Source organism: Phacochoerus africanus, chromosome 4 (genome assembly GCF_016906955.1).
Source record: "Phacochoerus africanus isolate WHEZ1 chromosome 4, ROS_Pafr_v1, whole genome shotgun sequence".
Taxonomy (NCBI): Eukaryota; Metazoa; Chordata; class Mammalia; order Artiodactyla; family Suidae; genus Phacochoerus; species Phacochoerus africanus.
Genome location: NC_062547.1, coordinates 96,465,405 through 96,481,810, shown reverse-complemented (window position 1 = coordinate 96,481,810; position 16,406 = coordinate 96,465,405). Strand labels below are relative to the sequence as shown.

The 16,406-nt window shown below is 36.3% G+C and overlaps 1 long non-coding RNA gene across 8 annotated transcripts in view; it reads right to left on the bottom strand.

Annotated features, from left to right (window-relative positions):
* Positions 1-16,406, bottom strand: part of LOC125126158 (uncharacterized) — a 150,074-nt gene that overhangs the window by 15,829 nt on the left and 117,839 nt on the right. For 4 of the 8 annotated variants that reach the window (XR_007134519.1, XR_007134522.1, XR_007134526.1 and 1 more), the window contains one exon: positions 15,469-15,558. The exons of the other annotated variants lie outside the window; for them this stretch is intronic. This is a non-coding gene — a long non-coding RNA (uncharacterized LOC125126158). The remainder of the gene's footprint in view (positions 1-15,468; positions 15,559-16,406) is intronic. 8 annotated transcript variants of the gene reach the window in all.

The following is a 16,406-nucleotide window of genomic DNA, read 5'->3' as shown; positions in this document are numbered from 1 at the left end:
TGCTGGCTCCAGTACACAGTGATGGCTATGTTGAAAGCCAGGCTTCTGAACAAATGCCTGCCTGCCAGAGTCACTGGCCTCTACTTTGGGGTTTAGACATGAATTAAAGATAAGTATTCATGCTGAAATGTCCACTCAAATATAAGGCAATCTGTACAATTTTTCAATGCTCAATCATTGTGAAGTAGCTGTGAGAGTTTTTCATTGACTCCATGATTTTTCAAATCATCTAAGCAACAGAAATTCTTCATTTCCAAATGAGCAACATTTTGAACTCAACCCTGACCCTAACATGATAAAAATCTGTGCCGTTGAAAAGAAATATAAAGTGTTTTGTTGTTTTGTTCTGTCTCTTCCCCTGAAAGCCATCCAAGGGCAGAATCCTGTTGCCTGTGTTCACAATGAATATGACATAGAAAGAACATGGTATTTGAGACAGAGCTTTAAAAAAATCCATATAAGGACAAAAAGAAACATTGGATGCTGAATTCTTTCCTAATTTAAGACATTTTGAGTCCAGTTTTTATTTAAATTAAAAAAAAAGATGAATTCCAGGGCAAATGCTCCTGGGATTTCTTGTGGGAGTGAACGTAGTGATGAACAGGCATTGTCCAAGTCATTGCAGGAAACCCAGATAACCTAAATGCTCCCTCTGAGTGCCTAGCCAGCACCAGTCTGCACCAAAGATTTCATCCCTTCCCCAGCCTCATTCTCACTCCCTGCATTCTGACAGAACTCAATACCCTAGCATTTTAAACAGGTTGGTGTGTTGTTTTGAAACTGTTCTCACATTACTTCGTGGGAACATTAATAATCTAATGCAATGCTTATCAAAGCAGATGATCTGCATCAGAATCATCTGGTGTTTTTTTATTAAAATGCAGATTCCTGAGCCCCCTGCCCGAAACTGCTGAATGTGGAATATCTATGGGAGAAGCCTAAGGGTCTGCAATGTTAGAGATACCTCTGTGGTTTGGATCCACTGTATGAAGAACACTGGATTTGAACCAGAGTCTCAGTTCCATTAGTTATTATTCATGACTTTCAGCCAGTCATTTAATCTCTGCACTCAGTTTTTTCAACTGTAACAGGATTATTATGAAGTGATACATACAGAAGTACTGATACACATGAAAAACTATTCACTTAAGTACTTGTGTATATTCCCCAGTTATATGACGAAGTCTTTTAGACCCAGAATATTTTTTCTGTATTTTCCTCACTGCTAATATCATATTTATAGCTGGATTTCAGTAAATAATGGTTTAATATACTATATAGCATAGACTTGGAAGCATTTGCATCCTGATACATCAAGAAAGTCAATTAGCCACCAGGAGTCAACATCAATGTAGAATTTACCTTGGACCAGGGTCGTCCCTAGGACTTGAAGGTTAATCAACTATTAGAGTTGATTAAACTTAATTAACTGCTGTTTGCTGCCTACCAAAGCTTCTAAGGTGGACATGTAAGGCCTCCTTGCCTATTTATTTAATGTTTCAGGAGAAAAATAACTCGGGTGGCCTGACAAGTTAGGTTTACTATCCAAAATGGATTAGAGTAAGATTTTTTTTAATTAAAAAAAAAAAACCTTTTATTGAGAACATTATTTTAATGCTTTCTCACATCAATACTGTTACTACTATGTAATATACCTATTTTACAAATGAATAAACCAAATCATAGAGAAGTTAAGTGGCTTTCTCTGATAGCCTGACGTGTTTGTCTCTGCAAGAGGAAAAGACACGTCTAAGGATTGGATTAATCATGTGGGCCTGGGAGGGCATCCTATACCCAGAAAGAGCGATGGTTGCAGCCCAAAATCAGTGAGGACTTGCTTCTGCTCTGTTCTATTGCTGACCAGCTCCCTTTTTTTTAAAGATATTTATTTATTTAAATATGGTAAAAGTTTTCATTCAGATTTAGCTCAATTGTATAGCCCTGGAATCATTTCTGTCTTGTAAAGTCAGTATTTCCACAAGTTCATGTTATGTGGTAAAAGAATAAGCAATTTTTTATATGAATAGTTCTGTATTTATGATCATGGTTATTAGAAAAAAATGACATAAATTGCAACAAATTTTTTTGGATCTGCCTCCTAGAGTAATGGAAGTAAAAGCAAAAAATAAATGGGACCTGGTTACACTTAAAAGCTTTAGCACAGCAAGGGAAACCATAAACAAAAAAGGAAAAGACAATGTACAGAATGGGAGCAAATATTTGCAAATGATGCAACTGACAAGGGATTAATTTCCAAAATATACAAACAGCTCATAAGGCTTAGTGTCAAAAAAAAAAAACTGGGCAGAAGACCTAAATAGACATTTCTCCAAAGAAGACATACAGATGGCCAACTGGCACATGACAAGATGCTCAGTATCTCTAACTATTAAAGAAATGCAAATCAAAACTACAATGAGGTATCACTTCACACCAGTCAGAATGGCCATCTTCAAACAGTCTACCAGTCTCAATGCTGGAGAGGGTGTGGAAAAAAAGAAATCCTCCTACACTGTTGGTGGGAATGTAAATTGGTGCAGCCTCTATAGAAAACAGTATAGTGGTTCCTTAAAAAAACTAAAAATAGAGTTACCAAATGATCCAGTAATCCCACTCCTGGGCTTATATCCAGAAAAGATGAAAACTCTGATTGCACCCCAATGTTCACTGCAGCACTATTTACATTAGCCAAGACATGGAAGCAACCTAAATGTGCACTGGTAGAGGAATGGATAAAGAATGTGTTGTACATTTATACAATGGAATATTACTCAGCCATAAAAATAATAATGCCATTTCCAGCAACGTGGATGTACCTAGAGATTGTCATATTAAGTGAAGTGAATCAGACAAGGACAAATAGCATATTATATTACTTACATGTGGAATCTAAAAAAGATACAAATGAACTTATTTATGAAATAAAAATAGACTTGCAAACATAAAAAACAAACATGATTACCAATGGGGAAAGAGTTGGGGGATAAATTAAGAGGCTGGGATTAGCATATATACAGTACTATATATATAGTAAATAAAAAACAAGGACCTACTGTATAGTACAAGGAGTATATGTAAAAACATATAATATATGTATTTATGTATAGTATATGTATATATGTATTTATGTATAGTATATGTATATATGTGTATAGTATATGTAAAAACATATAAAAGAATCTGAAAAACAGTATAAATATATAATGGACATATACATATAACTGAATCACTTTGCTGTACACTGAAACTAATGTATTGTAAATCAACTATACTTCAACATGAAAAAAATTTTAAAGCATAACCAGTATACCAAATCCTAATTTCAAAAATAGTATTACAAAAATAAGCTTAAATAATTTAAAATGTTGAGTTGATATTAAGTTAACCTAATAAAAATATTAACAAATAGTTTAGGTCTTGTGCAGAAATCACCAATTTGTGGAAAGGACTTTAAATTGACTTTGCATACTTCTCTGTTTCATTTTGAGTTGTTTTTAGAATTTAACTTTAAGAAAAAATATTCATTTCTCTATTTTCAAGTTCTTCAGTGGCTGCCTCAGTCCCTCTTGAGCCAATGACATATACCTACTTCATTTGAAATTACATTGCTGATTATGTAACTCCAAATAAATCACACTCAAGATAAAGGTAGTAATAATAGCTTCATTTATTCACTATTAGCATAACTTACACACTGTTCTAGTCATTGTACATATACTATTGTTAGTTATCAGAACTCCTATAGGGTTGGTATCATTATTCCCAATTCATAGGTATGGAAACTGAGACAGTGAAGGTGAATAATTACTGACAATCTTCTAACATGCTAAATGGAGGAACCAAAAATAGAACTCAAGCCTGTCATTCCCTTAAGTCTTTGTTCTTTCCTCAGTATACATTGCCTCTCTGCATTAAATTTCCCAAACTATATTGCCAAAATATTCGGAAATGTCTTACGTAGTAAAGTTTCAGTGAAAATACTGTAGTTGTAGAAAAACTGTAGACTACATGTGCCTTTAAGTGAGTTGAGCTGATTATATTTGTAAATGGTTACTTTCAACAGGCTTGCCACCTCACCATATCTCTTGTTCCATGAAGCCAACGCTTTCTTCTTTCCCATGGAGGTGAACATCTGGCAACCATATTTGTATGTGAAACCCTAGCTTATACTGGCCAGCTAGGAGTCACTGTCTTTCCTAAGTCCAAGCTGCTCTGATTGATTTTCTTTCCTACAAATCTGGACTGTTACACAGAGGACATGTAAACTGGGGGAATGGAGAAATAGAGAGTGAAGACTGAAGCAGAGGGTATGGAAAAACAGAGAAGGAAGACTGGAGAGGTGTACCTACAGTCCAAGAACCAGGCCTTGAGAAGAGGGGTGGGGTGGGGTTAAATATACAACAGGAATTTTAACACTTGGCCTTTAGTTAGAAAAAAATTGAATGAAGGTAGATGCAAACTATTACATTTAGAATAGTTAAGCAATGAGGTCCTAGCATACCGTACAGGGAACTACATCCAATCACTTGTCATAGAACAGGATAGAAGAAGATATGAGAAAAAAATGTGTATATATGTGCGTGTGTATATACGTGCATGTGTGTGTGTGTGTATGTATGTATTTGTGTGTGTGTGTGCGTGTGTGGTGTGTGTGTATGACTTGACCACTTTGCTATACAGCAGAAATTGACAGAAATTATAAATCAACTATAATAAAAAAATTTTTTTAAAGAAAACTATCTCAGTGAGAGTGTGAGCCTCTCATAGGTCCCTCCTGTCCTTGTGCTCTGTGAATAGCCTTACAATAAATTCCTACGTTTTAATTAAGCTAGTCTGACATTAATCTCTGTTATAACCAAAAGGGTGTTAAGTAATACAGTCACAATGTTGGAAAGAAATTTCTCCTAAAAACTTTCCTTTGACTGATCTTGAACCATTTGGTTTCTTCTGATTATTTACTGTTAGTGACCATATTACAGATGATTTCAGTTAGTTCTAGAAGCCAGTCCATTTGACCGCATTGTAATGCATACACTTAATATGCAGAAAAATGACTCACGTTCTTTGATGGGTTTCATTAAATTGTCTAAATATTTTCACATCACAAAGACATTCAAAGGAGAAAATATCACATTCTTCCCCAAAGAGTAGAATCACAAAAAATGGCTTTATTGATCAAATAAATACCAGTTCATCTCATTTAGCTCCCTTTAGTTGCTCCTTCTACTCATCCTTTCTTCATCATTTTTACTAGAAACTCTAGAATAATTTTTGGCTCAAACAAAAGTAGAGGCAGATTTAGCAACCAAAGCATGTATATTTAAAAACTGCCCCTTACTTAGCATGTGTTAATATGAGGCTGCATACCAGAGGAACAAAATAAAATCATCACAAGAAATGACTGCAAAACACAAGCACTCTGGATAATTCAAAAGAAGTCTTTGGCTGGCTCAAACAATTTGGTTTTGATTCCATACATCACCAAAGGGAGACATTAAAGAATACTCCATACAGAGCATTTTTTTTTTTAATTGTTCGTCCATGTTTTCCCTTGGGTTTAAGAAAAAAAAAAAAACAGTGGAAACCATAGCATATTTTCCATTGACTTGATTTAAAAAAAAATAATAAGTTCGGCAATTAAAATCAGATTTTTTTTAAGCAAGAAAAGATACATCTGAGTAAGGCACTTATACTAAAAGTTTTAGCAGAATATGGATTAAATTATTGGTTTTTAAACCACCCTTTAAAAATGGCATTGACTCTGGAATGGAAAAATCAGTAGATTCAAAGTAGAACAAGATTTTGACACTAGTAAAATTGAAAGCTAAATTAAAACTTCGTGTACATTATTTGCAAATGTAATAATCCTAGGAAAATTCTGACTATAATATCTTTCTAGCTGAAACCAATCTTTTCCTAAGTGTTTGCTTTTACTGATTATTTCTAGTTTATTAGAGAAATTCTTCTGGCTACAGCTCTTGAAATCTGCAGTTTGATACTTGAAGTAGATTTTGGATAACAAATCCACATGAGCCCGAGCATCCAGTGTCTTGACACTTTTGGCCTAAAAGTTGTACCTTTCAATATTTCTGCCTAACTGAGGAAAAGCAAATCTACCGAAGTGTGTGTGTGTGTGTATGTATGTGTATGTGTGTGTACATGCGCTCGCGTGGGCAGGAGGTTGGAGGCCTGGGGGGAGTAACTTAGTTTGTGAGCTGCCATAAAAGTTGGTAGGTGCTAAAAGATCCGAGTGGTAGGAGACCACAGCTGAAGTCAGAAATACATGTTTAAAAAAATATAACCTTATAGGTAGTACATTAATATAATTGTATGTCACGCTATAGATGAGTTTACTTCTACACAGTGAACACCTTGCTGAAAAATGAGCTGGCAGAGGTTACATTTTTTAAAAAAAGAATTAATACCTAAGTCTTAGATGGAATATTTCTCTTTGAAACCTAAAAACTCAATATGCATACCTCATTGAATTTATCAGACAATTAAGAGTAGTTATTAAGCACTGTTAATATACAAATATATAGCAAAGTAATGGACCAGGCTGGCCCTATACCAGAGAATAAGCAACTTTCCCTGAAGAGTCTATTAGAGACAATATCTCCTTAAATTCCCACAGTGGTGCTTTAACCCCTGGTTAATGCCAGTGGAAACCTGTGGCTTTTAAAAAACAAACAGTTTTAAGCTTTAAGGTACCAAGCAAAGTCTTTCTGCTGCTTATAGGATACTGTTCCTTAGTCCTTTCTTTGGGAAGAAATACTTTCTAATTTGGCCTCAGTTTCAGTGACATTCCTTATCAGAAGCTTTTCCCCATCAGCTCCTTCATTTCACCCAACCCCCACTGCAGCTGAATTAATTGTCACATGCTCCTATGTGTTACCATAGCATTGTGTCATACCTGTAGTACAGCAGTTATCATGTTGTATTATAATTAACTCTGCGTGTCTGGATCTATCATCACGATCTGGAGATTTTTGAAAGTGAGGAGAATGTGTTATTCATTCTTTACTTTGTTTATAATAGATGCCCAAAAGATGTCCATCAGAAACAAGTGAATGAAATCCTCTTAACAGAAGTATACTCATGCATTCACTCATTCATATCGTTGGTCAACAGATGTTACTTGGAATATATTTGGTGTCTTTTTGCAAAACATTTTCTCCTATCCATTCCTGAAAAGTAGAGAGTGGAGACCTTGAGGTCACTGGAAATCTTTCAAATGCATGACATCATGTAGTGGACAAGGGCAGAGAAGAAGAGACTAGAATACAACTTTTGATTAAAATTTTTGCTTATGGCTATCTCTGATGCTAAACTTAGAGCATGAGCTTCATGAAAGCTTGTTGAATGATTGATTAATTGATTGCAGTTAAAGTTCATTTTCTCTCAAAGCAGGTGATAATAATATCTGCTAAAAATTTCATCTTCCACAAAAACTTTCTTATTAACTTGTTTTGTCCTGGAGTTCCTGCTGGCTTAGTGGAAATGAATCTGACTAGCATCCATGAGAATGCAGTTTCAATCCCTGGCCTTAATCAGTGGGTTGAGGATCCGGTGTTGCTGTGAGCTGTGGTGTAGGTCACAGATGTGGCTCGGATCTGGAATGGCTTGTGGCTGTGGTGTAGGCGAGCAACTACAGCTCTGATTGGACCCCTAGCCTGGGAACCTCCCATATGCCACGAGTGCAGCCCTAAAATTTAAAAAGACAAAAAAATATTTGTTTTGTCCTAAAAACTAACCCACACAAGAATGATGCCATTCCTCACTAAATTAAACCTTCAAAATTTCTCATCTGATATTTATATTCTAAATATATATCCATCAAGATTATATTTATACAGTATTTGCTGATATTTGTGCACCTTTTTTGAATGTGTGGATTTTCTCAAAATTAGAAAAAAACATTGTCTCTCTGAACTAAAAACTAGTATTTTTATGCTTGTGTAAACCAAGAATTTAATTAACGTTCTTTACCAGGACAGTGCTCATTTACATTAACAATGATCACCCACAGGTAGTGCAAGCTTTGCGGCTCTTTCTACAGTCTCATCATATGACAAAGTACATTTGGTGCCATGTTAGTCCCAAGCATGGATGACCACACTCAAAGGTTCTTAAGCTTTCACAGTTGGGAGAGACTTCAGGAATACTCTATTTCAAGTTCAATTGCAGAATCCCTTTCATCCCATTCTTCATAGCTAAAATCTGTCTGGTTATAACCAGGGCAGAAACTGTCTTCCTCATGGACAGTGTACTCCATTTCTGAAGAATCTGATTCTTAGAATGCACTTACCTTTCCTAAGCCAAAATTAGATTCCCTGAACTTCAAACATTGATCCTGGCTCTAGCCTCCAGGGTTTCAAAGATCTAACCTAATCCTTCTTCAAATATTGAAAGGCAGCCATGGTTCCCTCTAGGTATTTTCCAGTACAGCCTGTAAACCTGACTAAATCTGTATCATCCTTTACGCACATACCTATTAACAACAAGGACATCAGGAAAGACCACTTCAAAGGCCTTGCTCATGTACTCCTACCAGTATTTCTTCAACTACCAGTTAAGTAAGCAAAGTGAATTGGTCATGACGTCTCTTAAGGAACTCATGTTGGCTCTTAATGGTCACTGCCTACTTTGAGGTGCACATAAACAATCTGCTTAGTAATTAATTTGGAACTTGGCTCATTTTTGTTTCCAGAATCCTATTTCATTCTGCCACAATTCAGGTGCTGGGGACAGGGTGGGGGCAGGGGGAGATCTAAGTATCTGAAATGTAGGAAGGAGTAGATTTAACACAGGGAAGAGTTCCCGTTGTGGCACAGTGGAAACAAACCCGACTAGTATCCATGAGGATGCAGGTTCAATCCCTAGTCTCCTTTAGTGAGTCAAGGATCCGGCGTTGCCTTGAGCTGTAGTGTAGGTTGCAGACACAGTCCGGATACTGAGTTGCTGTGGCTATGGCATAGGCCAGCATCTATAGCTCCGATTTGACCCCTAGCCTTCAATATGCTGCAGATGTGACCCTAAAAAGCAAAACAAAAAAAAAGAAAGCAAAAAAACCAAAAAAAAAAAAAACAAAAAACCACCACCAACAAACAACAACAAAAAACAGGGAATTGGTTACATAGAGGTAGCAAGGTTCAGTGAACTAGGAGTGGTGAGGCAACACAGAGATTAACTTCTAGTCTAGAGAAGAAAAGACATGATACCAGCTCTATGAGTAAGGGCTATCCAAAGGAAGATGGAGTTGGAACAGGAATGTAGAGCAGAAGTTGAAGCTACAGAGAAGACACAATTTGGGCCATTCCTAGAGATATCACCTGAGGCACAGAGAAACAGGGAAAATAACCTGGCTTCCCCGCCTCCTCCAGCCCTTTATCTCCCACTGGGGTTTCCCACTGGCTGAACCCACTGGAGAATCAGCTGATGCAGATATCTGGGAAATGCAGCCATCAGGGGAGCCAGAACAGAGCAGAAGAAATGCAGAAATGGGCACAATTCTCCATGATTCTTCAAAGATCATGCACTTAAAGAACATTCTGGTACTTTTGATGATTACCTAATTATAGCACTTATTTTATTACAGTTTGTTTTGGAGGTTACTCCTCTTACAAAAGTTTTGCCTAAATCTGAAGAAGTATGACATAACTGTGGTGTTATTGCTTCCATTTACCTCCACAGCATTTACCAATTCACATGAGATGTGAATTTAATACAATTTGTCTGATTTTGGAAAAATAAATTATTTCCCCAAAATAGCTTGCCTTTTATCATCTCATCCCTTTTTTGATGTTCAATTTATGCTTAATCATGTTTGTACTGCATTTTTTGGTTTATAGTTGGTGATAATAAATAATTAACTGGAGTTAATTAGATCTAATTTTTCCTTCTTAGAGGGTTCACTTGACAATATCTGCACTTACTGATTGTTTTTCTAACAATACATACTCAACTTTTATTGTTGTGAAGAATATAAAATGTATCCTAAAAGATGTTCCACTGACATTTAAATGATGTACATCAAAAGGTCTTTGATAGTAAATTTTTATTTTTTAAGTAATTCTCCTTTTTGTTTGAGATTTTACTAAATGAATATTTATAAAGAATCCCTGGCACAAATGCTTTAGCATTTCAATAGCCAGGTAGCTTTATCAATCATCTGACTGAGTTTATGAATTTAACTGATCTTGCCCCAACAAAATGGCCAGTTTATCAGTAATTGGCAAAATTGAACAGCAATTCCTTCATTGTGTTGACTCAGGGTGCATACCCAGCCTTTCCTGACTGTCCAAAGTAATATTTTAATCAAGGACACCACACTGTTCCTCAAGTGGTGATGTTTAACAAATCGTGTTGTCCCATACAGCAAACACTGGCCACGGAAAACTACCAAAAACTTGAGATGTGGCCCTTCTGAACTGGCATGAGCCAATTCTTCCAAATAAGCATAAAATCCACCAAATTACAAAGACTTAATAAGAAGAAAAAAATGCAAAACACCTGGTTTTACATCGATTATATGTTAAAATGACAATAGTCTGGATAGACAGCATTCAGTAAAATACTATCAAAATTAATGTCACCTGTCTTTTTTTTTAATTTGCCCCTAGAAAATTTAGAAATATATATGTGGCAAGCATTTGTGGCTTTTTTTGTATTTCTTTTGGGCGGTGCTGGTTTAGCACAAATGAAGAAGTGACTGCTGAGACAGGACACAGCAACTAAAGGAGAAATCATCTCTCCTCCTAATTAGTTTTGTAATAGCAACAGATTTGATGTTAGACATTTAAAAGAGACAAGACTATTCTATTCTCTTCAGTTGAGCAAAACTCCCACTGTGGTTCCTAAGAGTTCTGCCTGAGTGAAACAAATGAGATTAGGTCCATGATGCTTACTTCATACTAAAACATTTTCTTTCCTGAAACTTTCTTAGCACACTGTTGGCTACCAGGCTGTAGAAGAGTAGAACCAACGGAGAAAGGATGAAAGAACAATAAAGGAACAATTTGAAAGTGTTGTTTTGAAACATGTAACTAGTGCTGTCAGCTGCTGGTTCTTTCCATTCTGTACATTTACATTTCCTGACTGTAGTTTAAGAACATTTCACTGCGTGTTACTATCAATCATCCTTAACCTAGAAGTGCACTGTACATTAGTAACAGTTAATTGGCATATTTAAAGAGCTGCTTAGTTTTGTTGTGAAGGTTTTGCATACAAATCTCTAACACTACATGCTTTGTTTGTTTCAATAACAAATACCCCTGTCTGCACCATTGCCACTTCTGTCAGTAGATGAATAGAGATGCAATCGGATTGAAAGACCCAGCACATGAGATGACAGCCCAAATGATGTGTAGCATGTGAGCAGGCTCTCCTTGCCCACCAAAAAGTGCCCATACAGAGGGGAGAACACAAAGACATGAAAAGAAGAGGCAAGAAGTTTCAGAAGGATGGTCAGGAAAGACAAAAGGAAAAATAAAACTGATTTTATAACCTTGCCTATACATTTTATATGCGTTAATGAGTTGAAAGGTAGGTCATTCAGCTGACATCTTGGCCTCTGCCATTTGTTCAATGTCAGGTTCACACTCAGCAAGTGTCCCAGAGCTCAAGGAGAGATATGCTACTCTTTGCTCCCCTAGGAGCTCAGCAGTTGAGTGGAACTTTGCCTCTTCCTTGAGTAGCAGAGCTGAAGTGGGAACGGGTTAACTATTGGAAAAAGAAGATAAAATGACATGAACTTCTTTCCAACTGTGAAGCCAATACAGCTATAATATACACCTTAAAGACAACCCACATTACATTTTGGGTGAACTCCTATATCTCCTAGACCTAGAGAGATAAATCTTTACCTGAGTCCCAACACTTCCTTTGCCACCTGCACTGATAAATCAAAAGAGATCATATGGCCACTTATATGTGAATCGGTGTGTGGGTGTGGGTATGTACTGTGAAGTAGATGAAGTGCCACTTATTCTTCTAGCCATAACTCTGAAATAGAATTTCCATAGAAGAAACAATATAAATGGTTGTCCATATAGATTATTGTCAAAGTCTATAAAAACCCTATAAACTTCAAAATGTTTTAAATATATTAATATCATTGAGAGCAGTATTATTACAGATTAGAAATCATAGTGATACTATTGTTAGCACTAATAACATTTCAACTCTACTGACAGGATAACGAAGAAAAAAATAACAGGTTGTATAGAAATAACCTGGAGAGAGTTAACCAATATTCATTTTTAATATTATTTCTTTGAGAAAATTCAAATCTGAGATACCAAAATAATATTTTACTTAGAACATCATTGAGATACATCATCATTAAGCAGGCTTTGCTACTTTTTCTGTGGGCTAACCCAGCTATAGCATTTCTCAGCACTTGGAATGTATCAGCACATCCTGCAAACGTAGGAGTGGTCTGAGCATGTGTCCTTCATAGATTCCCATGTACTGCATCTGCCTTGTAAGGAAAAAGTAGGAAAGCTGAAATATTATTATCTCAAATATCAGAAAATGTGAAGAGGGGAACCTCTCTTTCTCAGTAAAACTATCAGGAAGATTTTCCCATCTGTTCTAAGTTTCTAACATTGAACTCTTCAGTTGAGGTCCACAGTCTTTCATGATTCACTGTAAATGTCTAAATGGACGTTTTGCCATCATGAACTTAAAACTAAAAAGCCAGAATTCCTGGTGTTATTAAGGCTCTCTTTCCAGTGAAGCTTATCCAGGTCTGTTGGGACCTAGATGTCCCATCCAGGCTGACACTGGGGCAGCATGAGCCTCCTTGTCACCAAACCTGTTCAATTCAGGACTTCATTCCATTTTTTCTCTTGGATAATATTTCCAAGATGAATGTATTCCTTTCATTCCACAGCCATCATGAAAAGCTCCCAGAGTAATGGTTAATGCATAACTAGATGACGGCTATAACCTCATTGTGGGCAGATCCTTTGTCTCTATTTTAATTCATTTTACATGATGAAATTATGAACTCCAGGGTGGTGCTTCTCACAGACACAGAAAACGAACTTATAGTTGCCAAAAAGGAAATGGGGTGGGGGAAGGATAAATTAGGAGTTTGGGATTAGCAGACACACACCACTAAATATAAAACAAACAACAAGGACTTAGTATATTGTATAGAGAACTATAGTCACCATCCTACATAAACCATAATGGAAAAGATTATGAAAAAGAATATATATATATCTGAATCACTTCACTATACACCTAAAACTAACATTGTAAATCAACTATACTTCAATTAAAAAGTAAATAAAAATAAAGGGGTGCTTCTTAAACTATGTGTGGTAGTTAACACAGTTTTTATTTCCTTCCAATCATTATGGACTGAAACTTTGGTAAACTGAAACAAAATTAATTTCAAGAAAAGTGATCACATGCTTGGATGTTACAGCTATGTCAAACTGCTGTGGAAGTTTCTAAATGCTGACACTCAATTTCTGTATTTGTCTCATCATAGACTTTTACCGGTTTGGTCACCAAGAGTCAGTCTTCAGACCACTCTGAAGTGGCACCACTCTTCTTTATCCTAGGCTTGCCATTTACACAATTCTAGATCAACTACCAAAAGTAAATATAAAACCAAACTATCTATTCAGATGAGTTGCATCTAGAAAATACCTGAAAAGCTCTTTTTTTCCTATTAATTAATCTTTGATTATAAAGCACTTTAGAATTCCATAGCTGTTAGATAAAAATCTAAAGATAATATAAGATCAAAATGTATACATGTATGGGTGACTGGGTCACCTTGCTGTGCAGGAGAACATTGACAGAATACTGTAAACCAGTTATAATGGAAAAAAATAAAAATCATTATTTAAAAAAGATAATATAAGATCAAAGATCAAAGAAAACAATCAAAGGTTTTATGGCAAAGAAGTAACAATACCATGATCAAAGTGCGAGGAGGCAGGAGGATATGTGAAAATATAGTGGCCACGGAAGTCATATAAAGAAGCAGAGAAACAACAGCAAAAAAAACCCATCCAAGCTCATTTTCAACATTTTTCAAGAATGTTCTGCAAAGGGGACATAGAAACCGTATGCAAGATATTATCACCAAGATGGCCAAATTCAGAACTGAAAGGCAACAGAGAAAAATAACTTATTCAATAATAAGTTCTTCTGTGAACTCTCCCTTTATAGCTAGTCAGTTTTGAAAAAAGTCATCAAACTATGTATTTTGTGTTATATAACCAAAACAACCAGATGAATTCTTGAAATTTCAAACATATTGACTGATATCAATAGGCTGTAGAGACCCAAAGAGACATCTCAGTGCAATGCTTGCCCTCCAGCTGTTCCTGGGCGTAGAGTACTATTTGTTTTATGGACTAAGATGCAGAGACAGCAGTACCCTCATCCCTAGGCTCAAAGAGTCAAAATAATCCCCTTCCTTCTGGGTTCCACTGCTTGAGCCAGATTACTTTTCATACTGTTTCTTCATATACTTTGCAACACGATCACATCGCATTTTTCTTCAAAACTCTGGCAGATTGTTTGGGCTAGAGATAGATGGAGACAAGAGGCACCATCTGGTGCAAGATCTTTATTCCTTGTTAACACTACAAGAGTTCTGGTATTTTACATGGTTCAGGCAGTAGCAAAGATTTTTTTCTTTTTAATGTATAGATTATGAAGGTGTAAAATGATCAAGTGTGGTACTGGTACTATCTGATCATATCACTGATTTCCTTGGTGTAGAGTTGGATTTTTGTTTGGGGATTTTTTTTTCTTTTCTTTTCCAATTCAGACAACCAGTGGCATATGGTTTCATGATTCACAAAGATGGTCCTTGACTATAGATTTGACGATCTCAACATAACTTCCAGGCTTGCCAGAGCTGTGTTACAGCAGAGAGAGCAAATAGCTCTTGATATTTCTCCTCTGATGAGTAAGCTCCAGAATCACAGGTTTAAATTTGATCTAGGATTGAAAGAAAAGGAGCTATGTCCTCCCATGCCAGCATCCATGCTTTTCTTTGTCAGAGATGAGTGTCTCTATCTGTATCACTGACCCGTGGCTTCAGGGACCAAAAGCTCAAATAGTACCCAGGTGAATCCTGTTGACTCAGACTGAATACACATTTTTGCTCTTTTCCATACCTTTCTATTCTTTGGAATTCTAAGCACTTCCTGAAATATAGCCATTGTTCTAAAAATCTGTTGACTGTTTAATAGAAAAAAATTTCACCTTACACACACAATTAAAGTCACTATTTTCTAATAAAATAGGCTAAGAGTTGGGAGCCAGGAGGTTTCACTGATGATGCTAAGCTAACTCACAGCTACCTTGTGAGGATAAGTGAAAAAATGAAATGGAATAGTGCTTTGGAAACAAACTAAAACACCCAAAAAAAATGTGGCTTGTACAAGTTAATCATGGTTATGATTTAAGAATAAAGTGAAAGGAAGGCTTCACCTGTTGATCCCTTATTTCAGAAAGTTACTTGGAGTTACTGCTGTTGGAATGTGTTGCCAAAAATTTGAAGTATTTCCCTCAAGTGTGGCCCTAAAAAGCGAAAAAAGAAAAGAAAAGAAAATTGATCTGTCCAATGAACAGAATAATTCCAGCTTAATCTCTGTGAGCTGCTCTGCCATCACCCTGTATACATCTGATCCTCATTTGCTCGACTCCTCTCAGCTATTTCTGGTGCGCTTGTTAATCCCCAGTTATGCTCTCATGTCTCTCTCATGCTTCCTCCATGTACTTTCTTACCTCAAGGCTCACCTTTATACACAGTTTTCTGGGCCCATGAATTATGACTTTTTATTATCCTGATTCCTCTGCCCACCTGTCCTTGCCATCCACCACCCCGTCACTGAAAGCCTCCTTCTCTGATATCCTGAAATGGTGCAGATATCAGTGGGATGACTTGAAACAAAGAAAGAAAAGAAGAAATAACAGAACATATCTAAGAAGAGGGTGCTATGTTGAAGTAAAAAGATGTTAATATGACAGCAGATGGTGTAGATAAACTCAGTATTAATATGGTCAACTTCGTGCATTTGCCACATGGTTGCAATTGCAAACCATATATACAAAACCCAGAAGTGCAACAAGATTTGCAGGTGGTTATTCATTAATACTCTGTAGTCAAGAGCTTTGCCCCAATCAATTCCATTTATATTTGTCCAAGAGGCAGAGTAGCTCACAAGGTTTAGGTCATTTTTCTTAAAAGCTGATGATTTGTGAGGAGTCTTATTTTTATGTTAACAGTGAACAATCTCCTTCAAAGTTCAAAGGAGAAATATATGTATACTCCTCACACCCCTCAGATTCCGTTTTGTAATAGGACACTGCGTCTTCTTGGACAGATGCCCAAAATGAAAAAGATCACTGTGTCTTGATAAAGTAGG